Genomic DNA, 14,074 nt, shown 5'->3' with positions numbered 1-14,074 from the left:
CCATCTTTTACTCCTGCTGACATGTGTGCTCTGCAGGAGGCTGATCCTCTGTTAAAAGAGGTTCTGGTATTTTGGAGATGGCAGGCTCGGCCAACGCAGGAAGAGAGACGTCAGGTTTCTAAGCTAGCAATAGCAATGTTGCGCCAGTGGGACCGCTTGGTTGAACAGGAAGGTGTTCTTTACCGGCGTGTCTTCCAACCTGATGGTGGACAGGAATCCCTCCAGCTAGTCTTGCCTGCAGCCCTTAGACAAGAGACTTTGAGTGCTTTGCATCAAAACCATGGCCATCAAGGCATTGACCGAACAGCTGGCTTGATAAGACAACGCTGTTACTGGCCAGGGATGTCAGCAGACATCAAAAGGTGGGTCCAGGAATGCGAGCGGTGCCAAGTCGCTAAAGACTCTGATTCAGTGCCTCACAGCTTCATGGGCCATCTGCTTGCTTCAGAGCCCAATGAGATATTGGCCATTGATTTCACTCTGCTGGAGCCTTCCAGTAGTGGTATTGAAAATGTACTTATAATGACTGATGTTTTTAGCAAGTACACCGTCGCTGTCCCTACCCGAGACCAACGGGCCTCTACAGTGGCCCAGGTGCTGCTGACAGAGTGGTTTTATAAGTTCGGTGTCCCGACCCGGCTCCATTCAGACCAGGGTAGGAGCTTTGAAAGTGCTTTACTCCACCAGCTCTGCTGTTTGTACCAGGTGGCGAAGTCTCGCACAACCCCATACCATCCTGCCGGTAATGGGCAGTGCGAACGGTTCAACAGAACGCTTCATAACCTCCTGCGCACTGTTCCAGTCTCTAGGAAACGGGATTGGGCCTCCTGTTTGCCTCAACTATTATTTTCATATAATACTACGTCACATCAAGGGACAGGAGAGTCACCGTTCTACCTAATGTTTGGTAGAGAGCCCCGTCTTCCTATTGACTTCCTTTTAGGGCGAGTTCAAGATCCTGTGCGTGGAGAGGTAAAGGATTGGGTTGTTGAGCATCAAGCCAGGCTTCAGGTGGCTTTTAAGGATGCTCGGGAACATTTGTTGGCCGCGGCTAGCCGGCGGAAGGGTTTTCATGATCAGCGGGTTCGTGACGCACCGTTCCAGACAGGCCAGTTGGTGTACTTAAGAGATCATAGTGCTCGCGGTCGTCACAAAATCCAGGATATCTGGAGCACAGTAGTCCATCAGGTGTTAAAAGCTCCAGAAAATAACGGGGCTGTATATACGGTTGCTCCAGAGAATGACCTGCAGAAGGCACGAACAGTACATCGGGACATGCTAAAACCTGTCCTCAGACCGAGGTCTCTTCCTGTTCCCCCGAAGAGTCCCTCACCATGTGGCCTGGGACAGGTGGAGAGGGACTCCCTCGGTGATGGAGATTTGTGGCTTTTGATTCCCGACACATCTGCGCCACCAGCTAAAGTACCTAGTTGTAGAGGTCAGGAAACTTCCTATGCTGTAGCTCAGCGGGAGTTCCCGGACGACTCAGAAGCACCTACTGTATCAAGGAGCAACACGTTGCCTCCATCAGAGCAACCCGGCCCGAGCCAGCAGGGCTTACGGCGGACTGCTCGCTCCACAGCTGGACACCATTCTAATGTGTACCATCTCCCCTCAGCCGTGGGCGCGGATAGTAGGCCAACGCAGCCTGTGTTTAATTCCCAAATAGCCGTTTTTCGACCCTGGTGCTAGTGTCTAACCTGCAGATCATCGTCGGGACGACGATGCAAAACCTGGGGGTAGGTGTGGCAAGAGGGAGTTACTCTCCCTACCACAGGGGGGCAGTGCGGCCATTCAGTAATTAGTGCACTGCATATAAACGCACCCAGCTGGCCTCTTCTTCTGTTTCCCTCTTCCTCCTTCACGGAGTTGACGTGTGTGTGTGCGGGGAATCTGACGCTGTGCCGGTGCGGAGCTGCGTGCATAGCAAGGTATGCATGAACTGTTTTGATCCTTGGGGCGCTGTGTTTACCCGGGTTTTCCTCTGTTGTAGTGGTGTGGCTGGGAGCGGAGCTGCTTCCCGGATCTCGTGTGTGTGCGCAGTGCTAATCCTGCAGGTAGGGCGCTGGATTGTCTGCCTTATGGGGAACGGAGGATGGTCTGGAGAAGTTAATTTAAAACTCTTTTTCAGCCCTCCTATGTGGAGTCTGAGCCGTATGTTTACCTCCTCCTGCAGCGCGATTACTCAACCTGACAGCTGGGTTGTAAGTTCAATTTCAGCCCAAACTTGTATTTGTTCTTTTAAGATTAGTTCTTGATTTATTGATATGTTTATTTTACAGTATGTGGTCATCAGCTGTCGGTTTCTGAGTCCACGCTGCTGTTTTGGTTCTCCTCGTTATTCCATTCACATCACTGTGGCATTCTCAAGCTGGTGTCTGTGGCTGCTGTGACTCTGTCCTTCTGTGCCTGGGACAGTAGCTGGCCTCCGCTGCTTAAAGCCACAGATTCAACATTTTATTATTTACTTTCATTATAATTTGTGTTTTCATAACCCAATGTGTTGAGTTTTTGACATATTTGTTTATTTGTATTTTCCATTTGTGTTGTTTTATGGTTTATTTTGGATTGTACTCATTTGTGTTTTTTTTGATGGTATGAGGGCTGCCATTTCTGTATTTTTGATGGTGTTTTCTTCTTGTTTGCCAGGTGCTGGGAGCCTGTAGGCGACAGCGGTTCCGTGGTGGTGGTTCCGTGTGTTTCACTTTGTCTGGTTGCTGTCTCACGGGTGTTGTTGAGTTTGGATCCTCCCCTTTTGTTACCGCTGTCGTGGTAAGCCCCAGCCCTGTCTCTTTCTTTTTCTTTGCAGGTCCTCGTACCATCTGGTTCCCTGTGTTTAGTTTGTTTTTTATTCATTATTGTTAATAAAGTACTTTTAATTGAGTGGAACCACGTTCTCTGCCTGTGGGTTTTATTCTGAACCTTGTGCCTATTTTGTCAAGGGTTATATCCCGGGGGTGCAGGCCCCCAGGTGGCGTTGTCCTCCAGCATTGCTACACTTGGGACAGCTAACCCATGCTACATTAGATAATTCACCTCACTTTAAATCAAAGCTGGTTTAGTGGGATTGACCCTATAAGCATGTTGTTTGATTAACAGATGACCCTGAACATCAATGTGACTAAAAAACTGAAGTCTGACGAGGATGATCAGAGAAAAGTGTTAAATTATCCTCAGTTTAATGATGTCAGCTCTTGTAGATTTGTTTAAATAAGATGAAAAAAAGACTCTAAGTCACTCAACACCTCTGAGTTTTGAGTTTATAATCCACAGATCACACATCAAAAGAACTGTTTAAATATGTTTTTTTTTAAAACAAAATGCAAATAATTTAAGAACAAAATTAAATTAAATTTCTTTCCAACTTTAAATTGTCTTTTTTTTTAGTAATTCTTCTGTGTTTTGCAGAGAATGGTTTATTAAAAGTTGATGAACAGTGTGTGAACTGTATGAAGGTGTGTGTTGGATGTGTCAGTGTGAGTGAGCAGCTGTCAGGTTGTTGTACAGGGATTGTGTGTTTGCTGTCACTGTGGGCCTCACAGCACAGTAATACACAGCAGAGTGTGACAGTGCAGCAGAGGAGATGATCATTTGGAGTTGGTTTGTCTTCACATTGATCTTCAGTCCATCAACAGCAGCTTTAATCACATCTCCTGATGCTCTGTGAGAAATAAGAAATTCTGGTGCTTTTCCAGGATCTTGTTTGTACCAGTAAAAATAATCTCCAAATGCAATTTTGTTGTAATTGTAGGACAGAGTCAGTGTGTCTCCTGTTAAAGTGTTCACTTCAGTGCTGACTGCTTTGAGTTCTTCACACATGATTTCTACAGGAACAGAGAAAACTCTTTAAGTTGGTATGTTTCACTTTAAGGCCTTTGCTAACTTTGAAGCAGCAATAATGAGCAGATGTGCAGAGATGAACTGGACTTACCCGTGAATATGTGGAGAAGCAGTAGTGAGACTAAAACCATCATGTCCCAAACAAACAAGCTGAGCAGTGCTCAAACTAAACTGTTAGAAACTCTGACTTCTTTCTCATGCTGACAACCAGCTTCTGTCCTTTTGTACAGGAAGTCCCTCCTCCTCATGATGTCACTTTAACATGTGAAACCAACAGGAAAGGAAGTGGTTGGAGAATGTGTGTCAGGGATTTCAATGGGAATGGAACAATTCACTCCTTTGAGAAAAAACCTATGAAACTATCAAACATTTGAACTGATGAATCTAACAAGAAGAAACATGGAGAAGAAACCATAAAGAATAGAAAGAAAGAGGTGAAAAAGAAAAGCTCATTCTATGTCATTAAAACATATTTTCAAGACATCCCACACACTTCTTTAACAAAAAATTCTGAAATGTTTCCCAATAGTTCCTTAATTATTCAATAGACATATTGTACATTTTTAGTTTGATCAGATTAATACTTTCTGAGATAATGACAATTTAGTGAGGGAGCGATGTGTCGATTTTTGTACGTCCTAATTTATTTTTTTTCCCCATTTTCAGCTTCTAATATCTCAGGAACTACATCATATACAAAACTGATATTTGGTATAGTAATACAGCTTTACCTACTGTATCAGATTATACAAAAATATCTGTTATACATCCTATCTGGTGGACATGCCAGACCCTCAAAATTGGAAAAAAGTGAGCGTGTGTTTGGGTCTGGAACATGTTTTAGACTTCAGTAAATAACTTAGCATATGCCTCAGCTCTTTGCAATTAGATTAGCTTAGAGCTATGAACATATACTGTTCACATCACTAATGATTAGTCACATATATGCATTGGTTCTTGGGTGACACGCTCTGAAAATCCAAAAAAATACTTTGTTTTACTATTTTCATTGGCCCATAACTTCATGTGGGAATGTAAGAAAAAATGTTCTCTGTTTTAGTTTATAGTATAAAGATTTCTCTTTCTGGACTCTTTCTGCTGCAGACTGATGGACACAAACACGTACAACTCCTTCAAGCTTCAGACGTGTAAGGTTAGAAACAGTGACGTGCCGTGACCACTAGGGTTGGGTAGGCACGTTGCAAATGGAGACCACCAATGACAATTTCATATGTTTCTGCTGGCAAGTGTTAATTCAATTAAAATCATTTTTATTTGTATAAAGCAATTTCCAACAAAGTCATTTCAATGCGCTTATCAAAATATAAAATTCATAATAAGAAAGAAAAAACCCAATAAGATCCACATGAACAAGCATTTAGCCATCTAACAAAATCAACATCATAAACACCATTAAAGAAACATAAACAATTATTTAATATAGTCTCCATACTCTCCAACAACATATATCTCATGACACGGCAGCACATCTGTTGTTTGTGTTCATGGACATAATATTTTCATTTAAATGTTCACCTGCACTACTCATCAATGCACTACTGCACTATTATCTTATTATTATTATTGTATTTTTATTATTATTATTATTATTATTATTATTATTAATATTATTATTACTATTATTATTATCTTGTTATTTTATTTAGTTTGGACATATTAGTCTAACTACTCTTTATATTTATGTTTATACTTATTTTTTTAATTTATTTTTCTTTTTTCTAGTTGATTGTTATTATTAGTCTAACTACTCTTTATATTTATGTTATACTTCTTCTTTTTTATTTATTATTCTTTTTTCGAGTTGATTGTTATTATTTAATGTTTACACTATCAGTGAGAGCACAGTTCACCAAGACAAATTCCTCGTGTGTATTCAATCCATCACTTGGTCATTAAAGTTTATTCTGATTCTGATTCTGATTCTGAAACACAAAGAAAATGAAGAAACAACTCAGAACAGCCTCAGCGAGGAGCATCCACAAAGTCAATCCTTCCTTTTGTTCCATTCACTGTAGAAAGTATGAAACATGTTCTGACCTTACCTTAGCTGAAGGTCTGGTGACTCAGGTGTTGGTCTCCATCTTTTAAAAGCTGTCGTTTTTCCTCAAAAAAAGTTTCTCTATCATCTCTCGCGCTGTCATCATGACTGTAGTGTTATCCCGCCCACTAGCTAGAGAAACGTAGCAGCAGTGGTCACGTGATAACAATTCACTAATGTACTGTGAACTTACGTATAGCATTTAGCATAGCGCGGTTACGTCCAAAAGCAGCTCTTTACGCTGCCTTTGGACGTAAATGGTTTTCATCTTGGGAACCTGACTGCGCATGCACAAACACGTACAACCACGCAATGGGAATGGAGGCAGGGGAGCAATGTGCCTTTGAGAGGGGGCGTGGCCTCCCTCTGCCTTACAGCGGAGTGGAAAAAAAAAGACTGTGCAGCTGTTCTAGGAAATAGCGCTGTTTAGTAATTTGGGCTATGAAACGCAAAAAATGCAGACACTTTCAAACTTATAGGTACTGTAGGCTATTGGAAATGGAAAAATAAATAATTTATAATTATATTATAATTAAAACAAATAATCAAAATATCAATTCACCCTTGGGTAGGCACTGCCTACCTTGCCTACCCTGACGGCACGTCACTGGTTAGAAATTAACACTCTTTTCACTGTTTTAGTCTACCGACCTCCTGGTCCTGCTCGTTTATTTTTCAATGAATTTACTGAGTTTATGTCATTTATCATTAAATTGGAGAGTGTTCTAATCTTTGGTGATTTCAATCTCCATGTTGATAATTCATCTTGTCCCATGGCAGCTGAGCTGGTATCTCTTATGGACTCCTTTCACTTTGTGAAGCATGTGTCGGGTCCAACACACACAAAAGGTCATACTTTAGATTTGGTCTTTTCTTTTGGAGTAAAAATTGACCAACTAAGTATTGAAGATTTTCAAATAAGTGACCATTTGTGTATTGTATTTAATGTCTTTCACACTGGTACAGACTACTTCCAATGTGAAAAAGCATAAACACATTCCTAATGAATCTGCAATCAGTGGGTTTTCTGCCTCTTTTGACCCAATTACCTTTGCTAGTTGTGACAATGTTGACACATTTATGACAAACTTCCATAGCCATTGTTTGACTGTTTTGGACACAGTAGCACCAGCTAAAATACTCTAAGCTCTCACAAAAAACCTTGTCCATGGATGAATGAAGCCATTTGTAGCTTTAGGAGAAGCTGTCGGAAGATTGAACGTTTGTGGAAAGCCACAAAATTAGAGGTGCATAGACTCCATCTTAAGAAATGATAATGGAGCTAAATAAAATAATAAAACGTGCTCACTCAGCTTACTTCTCAAATCTTGTTATGCGTAATAAGAAAAACCCTAAATTCTTGTTTGACCCCTCATCTTGTTGCACCCTCATCTCCCATGTGCCTGTGTACACACAGGATGACTGCAATAATTTTCTAAAAATTTTTGTGAACAAAGTACAAGACATTGGGGCCAGTATCACTCCTCCCTTGGTTAGCTTGTGCACTGCATGAGCCCGTGTGCTCATGGTCCTCCTTCACTCCTGTCAGCCTGTTCAGGTTTTAGTGGGAAAGATGAAACCCTCATTAAGCTCCTGTGGACATTGTTCCTGCTCCTGTTCTTAAAGGTTTTAAATGTTGTCAGTCCTTGGGTTGTAAAATTGATACATTTTTCACTTCAATCTGGCTCTGTCCCCAGCTTCTATAAACATGCTGTGGTGAATCCCATTCTTAAAAAACCTAATCTTGATCCCATGGAGCCGATAAATTACAGGCCCATATCAAAACTTCCCTTCATGTCAATAATCATGGAAAAAGTGGTGGCAATACGACTAAGCAAATTTTTTGGAACAGCATGATTTTTATGATAAATATAAACCTGTTTTTAGGTCAATCCACTCCACTTAAACTGCTCTTGTGAAAGTTTTCAATTACGTGACGATGGCTGCTGACTCTGGTTGCTACACAGTTTTGGTTTTACTCGATTTGGTTTTCACGGTATATTGATTGATGGACTGAAATCTGAGATGGGGTTTTCTGGGGCTGTTCTCCAGTGGTGTTCTTCATATATAAATCTAAGAACTTTTAATGTTTCTATCAACAATGTAATGTCGAATGTGTCCAACCTCTCATGTGGAGTAGCCCAGGGCTCTGTTCTGGGGCCTGTCTTGTTTTTGTTGTACTTGATGCCTCTTGGTCAATTGATCCATGGTTTTGAAAATGTGTCTTATCATTTCTATGCAGATGATGTTCAGTTGTATTGCTCCTTCATTGACTCAGAATTTCACTTTTTATCTGAGTTCTTGGATTGTGTATCGTTTATCAAATACTGGTTGTCTTCAAATTACCTTCAGATAAATTCTAACAAAACAGAACCTCTGATCATTGCTCCCGATAAAAAGATTCTCCTGATTAAGAACTCACTTGGTGCTCTGAGCTCATCTCTGAAAACCAACCTCAGAAACCTTGGGGTTGTGTTTGATCAGTCAATGTTTTTGGAGGGTCACTGTCGTCAACTGACCAAAACTGTTTTTGTCACCTGAGAATTTGCTCTAAAGTGAGGATTTTTTGTCAAAATCAGATCTTGAAATGATCATCCAAGCATTCATCTCGTCTCACATTGATTATTGTAATTCTGTTTTCACTTGTTTCAACAAGTCGACTCTAAACAGACTTCAGATTGTACAAAATGTTGCTGCCAGACTTTTGATTGGTGCACCAAGAACATCCCACATTACCCCCATTCTATTAAGTTTTCATTGGCTTCCAGTCAAACTTTGCATCGAGTTTAAAATTTTTGTCTTGACTTTCCGTGCGTTGCATGATCAGACCCCTCAGTATATCGCTGATTTGTTGTGCCCAGCCTTCGGTCTTCAGGTTAAGGTCTCCTAAAGATGAATTAAATTAAATTCAACTTTATTTGTATATCGCAATTTACAACAAAGTCATCTCAATGCCTTATCAAAATATAAAGTTCATAATAAGAAAGAGAAAACCCAACATGATCGACATGAACAAGCATTTAGCAACAGTGGGAAGAAACAATTCCCTTTAACAGGAAGAAATATCCAGTAGAACCAGGTTCAGAGGTGGCAGCCATCTGCGTCGACTGGTTGGGGTTCGTAGACAGAAGGACTAACAGAACAGGATAGAGAGATAGAACATCAGAGTGTCCCAGACGAGTTGAGCCGTGAACCACAGATCAGGAGGAGAAGGCACTGACTGCATAAAAACATGATACAGTATTATCAAGTCAGCCTGTTTTGGCCTTGGACTTCACTCCCAGTGGCCTTGTCAGCATTTAATATAAAGGTGACGAATCTCTACCCGTTTATTGGGAAGCTAACAGCGTTTACAGATGAGCCCATGGCCGCTCTAGCGATCAGATTATGATTTACAGTCTGCATAAACAGGAATGAATCAAAACATAAACAGCTACATCAGAATTTGTATCTCTTGCCTTTTATATGCAATCTAACAAGCCCATGTCCACTCTAGCGGTTAAGTTTATGCTGTTATACGTATACGCTTCAGCATACACTGTAAGTAGGTTTAGAGTTTAGCCGAAAAAGGTGGACAGAGTAGCAGCCTCCCTCACTGAGACTGGAAGCTGGTTCCAAAGTTGAGGGGCCTGATAGCTGAAAGTTCTTCTTCCTGTTCTACTTCTAGACACGTTAGGAACTTCCAGAAGGCCAGCAAACTGAGAGAGAAGTGATCTGCCTGGACGATAGGGCACTAACAGGTCTCTAAGATATACAGGAGCTTGATCATGCAAAGCTTTGTATGATAACAGGAGGATTTTAAACTCTATTCTAGATTTTACAGAAAGCCAATGAAGGGAAGCCAACACTGGAGAAATATGCACTCTTCTGTTAGTACCTGTTAGTATTCGAGCTGCAACATTTGGAATTAACTGGGGACTTTTTAGTGAGTTACTAGGACATCCTGAAAGTAGAGAGTTACAATAATCTAGTCTCGATGTAACAAATGCATGGATTTCTTTTTTCTGGATCACTCTGGGTCAAGATATTCCTGACTTTAGAGATATTATGGAGGTGGACGAAAGCTGTCCTTGTGATTTCTTTAATATGAGAATTAAAGGATAAGTCGCCATAAAAAATAACGCCCACGTTTTTTTTTTTACTGTGGTGCTGGGTGACAGAGTAATGCCATCGAGAGACACTATTTGCTCTGATAATTGTTCTCTGAGGTGTTTTGGACCAAATAAAATCACTTCAATTTTATCCTGGTTAAGAAGGAGAAAGTTACAACTCCTCCAGGATGTGATGTCTTTAAGACAAGCCTGGAGTTTTAAAAACTTATGAATTTCATCTACAATATTGAATAGAAACCGAGGATTATTTTGGATTTCCACTATTAAAAGTGAGTAATAGGAAGTTCTTGCTTTGCGAAGTGCTTTTTTAAGTTAAACTCTTTCTCCAAGCAATATGAACTTCTACCATGTTTGAAGAAAGCCACTTACTTTCCAATTTTCGCAATGCCTGTTTTAAAAGACGCAATTCAGAATTATAGCAGGGAGCACCCTTTTTATGACATATTTTGTTCTTTTTAAGCAGAGCAACAGCATCCAGAGCTGTGTGCAATGACAACATTGCACTGTTGACAAGATCATCTATTTTCTCTGTCGTTAGACATTGATAGCGTCTCTCTGTTGAGATATCATATGGATCAGAGGTAAGCAGAGATGTAACTAAATCTTTAAATCTAGCTACAGCTTTTACACCTACTATGATAGCTGTATTGGTGTTCAGCACCAGATCAGTGAGAAAGTCAGAGAATTCAGAGAGAAACTCTGAATATGGACCAGGAGGACGGTAAACTATAACCAGTAAAATGGGTTTTTCTATCTTGTTTTTGGGATTACACATTTTAAGTGAGAGGCTTTCGAATGAATTTTGGTTGTTTGATTTTTGGGGTAACTGATTGAGCTTGAGTAAAAAACTGATTCCACTCCTGTCATTCCTAAAACTCATTTTAAAACCCAGGGAGACCTGGCATTCCAGGTTGTGGCCACCAAACTCTGGAATGACCTTCACCAGTCCGTCCGGGAGCTTGACTGTGTGGACTCTTTTAAAAAGTATTTTAAGACATTTTTCAGACAACCTTTCAAGTACATGGAGTTTTAACTTTTGTTATCCTTTTTGTGATGATGCTCCAGTTGTTTAAATTCCATCTTCGTTTTGTACAGCACTTTGTGACTTTTAATCTGTGAAAAGCGCTTTATAAATACAAATGTATTTACTTATTTTCTTGGGATGTAATGTTGTGCGATTTCTGTCCAGATATGGTGATTGGTGGTAATTGAAAGTTCTATCTCTCTTTCCTGTTCTGTTGGTCCTTCTGTCCACTGACCCCAACAAGTGGACGCAGATGGCTGCCACCTCTGAACCTGGTTCTACTGGAGATTTCTTCCTGTTAAAGGGAGTTGTTTCTTCTCACTGTCGCTAAATGCTTGTTCATGTGGATCTTGTTGGGTTTTTTCTTTCTGATCATGAATTTTATAATTTGATAAGCACATTGAGATGACTGTTGTAAATTGCGATATACAAATAAAGTTGAATTTAATGACTGGTAAGTGAATAGCTTTAGTGTTTGAGAGAGACCTATATATTTTCAAGTTGTTTTTTTTTTGTTGTTTGTTTTGTTTTTTTAAATTGTTGAGATTTCTTTAATACATATCACCAGCTCTGCAGGTTGTACGGTAATTTGATCTACTGGAGTGTTTTTCTTAATTGTCTCTGTTACTTGTAAGTACTGTAGAAGTTTACTCTTATTATAATGAATGTTTGGATTAGATTGTTATATGTCCTGAGTCTGTCATATTGGAAGACGTCTTGGAGATGGGTGATAATAATTATTATTAATATTACATTAACATTTGCTGAGGTGCCATCCAGGATTGAGTTATAGTATCCTGGATCATTTAAAGAGTTATTAATACCTTTTCCTTCATGGTGGTAATTCTTCTCAAACTATATACTCTTCTATAGCAAAGCTATTCTATTACATGAACCACAGACAAATAGTTAAGTTTAAACATTTATTAATCAAACAAGTTAAATCTATTTACACAAACACTGAAAAGCGCTACACTCACAAAGCTATGTATTTATGCAGGTACATGAGAAATCTTAGTGAAAGAAAGAAAGAGAAATAAAAACAACAACATGCTGTTAGAACAACTCCAAAGCTTTTTGTCCAGACGTTGGTGGTTTCCTGTCACTGTGGGCCTCAGAGCACAGTAGTACACAGCAGAGTCACACACATGAAGATCCCGAATCCTCAGAGGAACAGAGCTGTCTTTGAGCTCAGCATCAAATCTGTCCTTCACAAACTCTGGAGAACTATCTGCTGAATAACGTGAACGTGTCAGAATAAACTTTGGATAACTGTTCACTTCTTGTTTGTACCAGAACAAAGCACGGTTTGGATCAGCGGTGGTAAAAGTACATTTAAGTGTAGCAGTTTGTCCTTGAGTCAGAATAACATCTCCTGGTGGCTGTGTGACTTTCTCCTCTCCTTTACACTCTGTGGAAGAACAGAACATCCAGAAGGAGAGACCAGTCAGCTCCAAAGGAATTTAACATTGAAATCCAAAGCGTACCATGAAGAGTTCATCAATGTATTCAAATGTTTCAGAGACAAACATGTACAGTCTGTATGTTACCGAAGCAAAAAGCAGCAAGAAGAATCCACAGCCAAAGTTCCATTTGTACAAGCAGGTTTGAATGTGTGGAAGAAAGCAGCTCCTGTTCATATTCAGTAGTAGAATAGCTCTCTTTAAAGCAGTACTTCTTATCCACACAGAGGCTGAACATAGAGGAGTGGATATAGCACAGTGCTGCCCTCTAGTGGAGCTACAGAGTGCAGTGAAGCCACCCAGCAGCCAGTCACTAGACATCCATGAGACATGAAGAACATCTGAGAACATCTACATTTTCAGTGGCCACGTTTACATTAGAGATTTAATTTCTCTTTAACCTGACCTTGTAAACAGTTCATTCCTAATGCTAATTTAATTCTGAATTAAACTTAAATCTGAATTAAATGGCTGGTTTATTCCGATTTTAATACATTCTTGTAAACACTTAACTTGGTTAAAGCCGCTTTAAGTTCATTCGGATCATTTTGCACTTGCGCGACTTGTGGCGATGACGCACTGGTGATGACATAATTCAAGATGGCGGCAGCCCAGACTATTTAATTACTATGAGCCTTAAAAGACATGAATATAATGAAAAGAGTGGATGGACAAAGGCATAAACATGCAGACTTTCACACTGACACACAGACTTATTAAACACACACTGACCTCGGTAAACACGGTAAACAGAACAGGCTTCACCGGAGGGCTGGCACTAGGACCTGGAGGAGGAGTAAATGTGTCCCTGTACTGCATTCACAGGCTGTAATATCACCAGTTTATCATTTTACCTGTTATTAGAGCTACTGTCTTTACCAGGGAGCAAATATTTATTCCTGTTACAAATACTGACAAATCACACAAACACACATGACAAGGTTGCTGCAGGTTTTTGGAGGTTCATCTGAAGTGTTGGGTGATTCTTAAATTCTGAAGCGTTACAAGGGCTTTTTACCAGTGATTAGTTCCTATCTCTGTTCTGCTTTGTGGTCCAAACTGAAACTGTGTGTTATTGTTGAGCTGCTGCTTTAAAATTACAATCAACATAAAAGTGAAAACAGTTCTCATGTGGTGTTCTGTGTTATAGCTGACAATAAAAGGTTTGTTGTGTGTTTCTCCCAATAGAATCAATCAGATCCTTCTTAACACCCAGACCTAAAGGGGAGTGGTGGCCTAGTGGTTAAGGACGCTGGGCTTGTAATAGGAGGGTTGCCGGTTCAAGCCTCACCTGTTGAGCAAGTCCCTTAACCCCGAACTGCGCCGCAAAAATGGCTGCCAACTGGCAAAAGCCCCGATTTAATTTTAAAGCGGATTTATCTAAAGCCAAATAAACTGGTTTTCCATGTAAACACGAAGCAGAACCTCAAGGCCCTGGATGTTGTGGGGCTATCCTGGATGACACAAATCTGCAGCATTGCATGGACATTGGGGGCAGAGCCCCTGGATTGGCAGACTGGGGGGGTGGTCCCTCCTTTAAAGAAGGGAGATCGGAGGGTTTGTTTGACCTATAGAA

The 14,074-nt window shown here is 40.4% G+C and overlaps 1 long non-coding RNA gene across 1 annotated transcript; it reads left to right on the top strand.

Annotated features, from left to right (window-relative positions):
* The first annotated feature begins 1,112 nt into the window (after positions 1 to 1,112).
* Positions 1,113 to 2,480, top strand: LOC114459086 (uncharacterized). Its single transcript, XR_003673217.1, has 4 exons — positions 1,113 to 1,931; positions 1,994 to 2,057; positions 2,132 to 2,204; positions 2,283 to 2,480. It is a non-coding gene; the product is annotated as an uncharacterized LOC114459086 (long non-coding RNA).
* The last annotated feature ends 11,594 nt before the right edge of the window (positions 2,481 to 14,074 follow it).

This window comes from Gouania willdenowi, unplaced genomic scaffold (assembly GCF_900634775.1).
Source record: "Gouania willdenowi unplaced genomic scaffold, fGouWil2.1 scaffold_258_arrow_ctg1, whole genome shotgun sequence".
In the NCBI taxonomy this organism is placed as follows: Eukaryota; Metazoa; Chordata; class Actinopteri; order Blenniiformes; family Gobiesocidae; genus Gouania; species Gouania willdenowi.
This window is presented reverse-complemented; position numbering and strand designations above follow the sequence as displayed.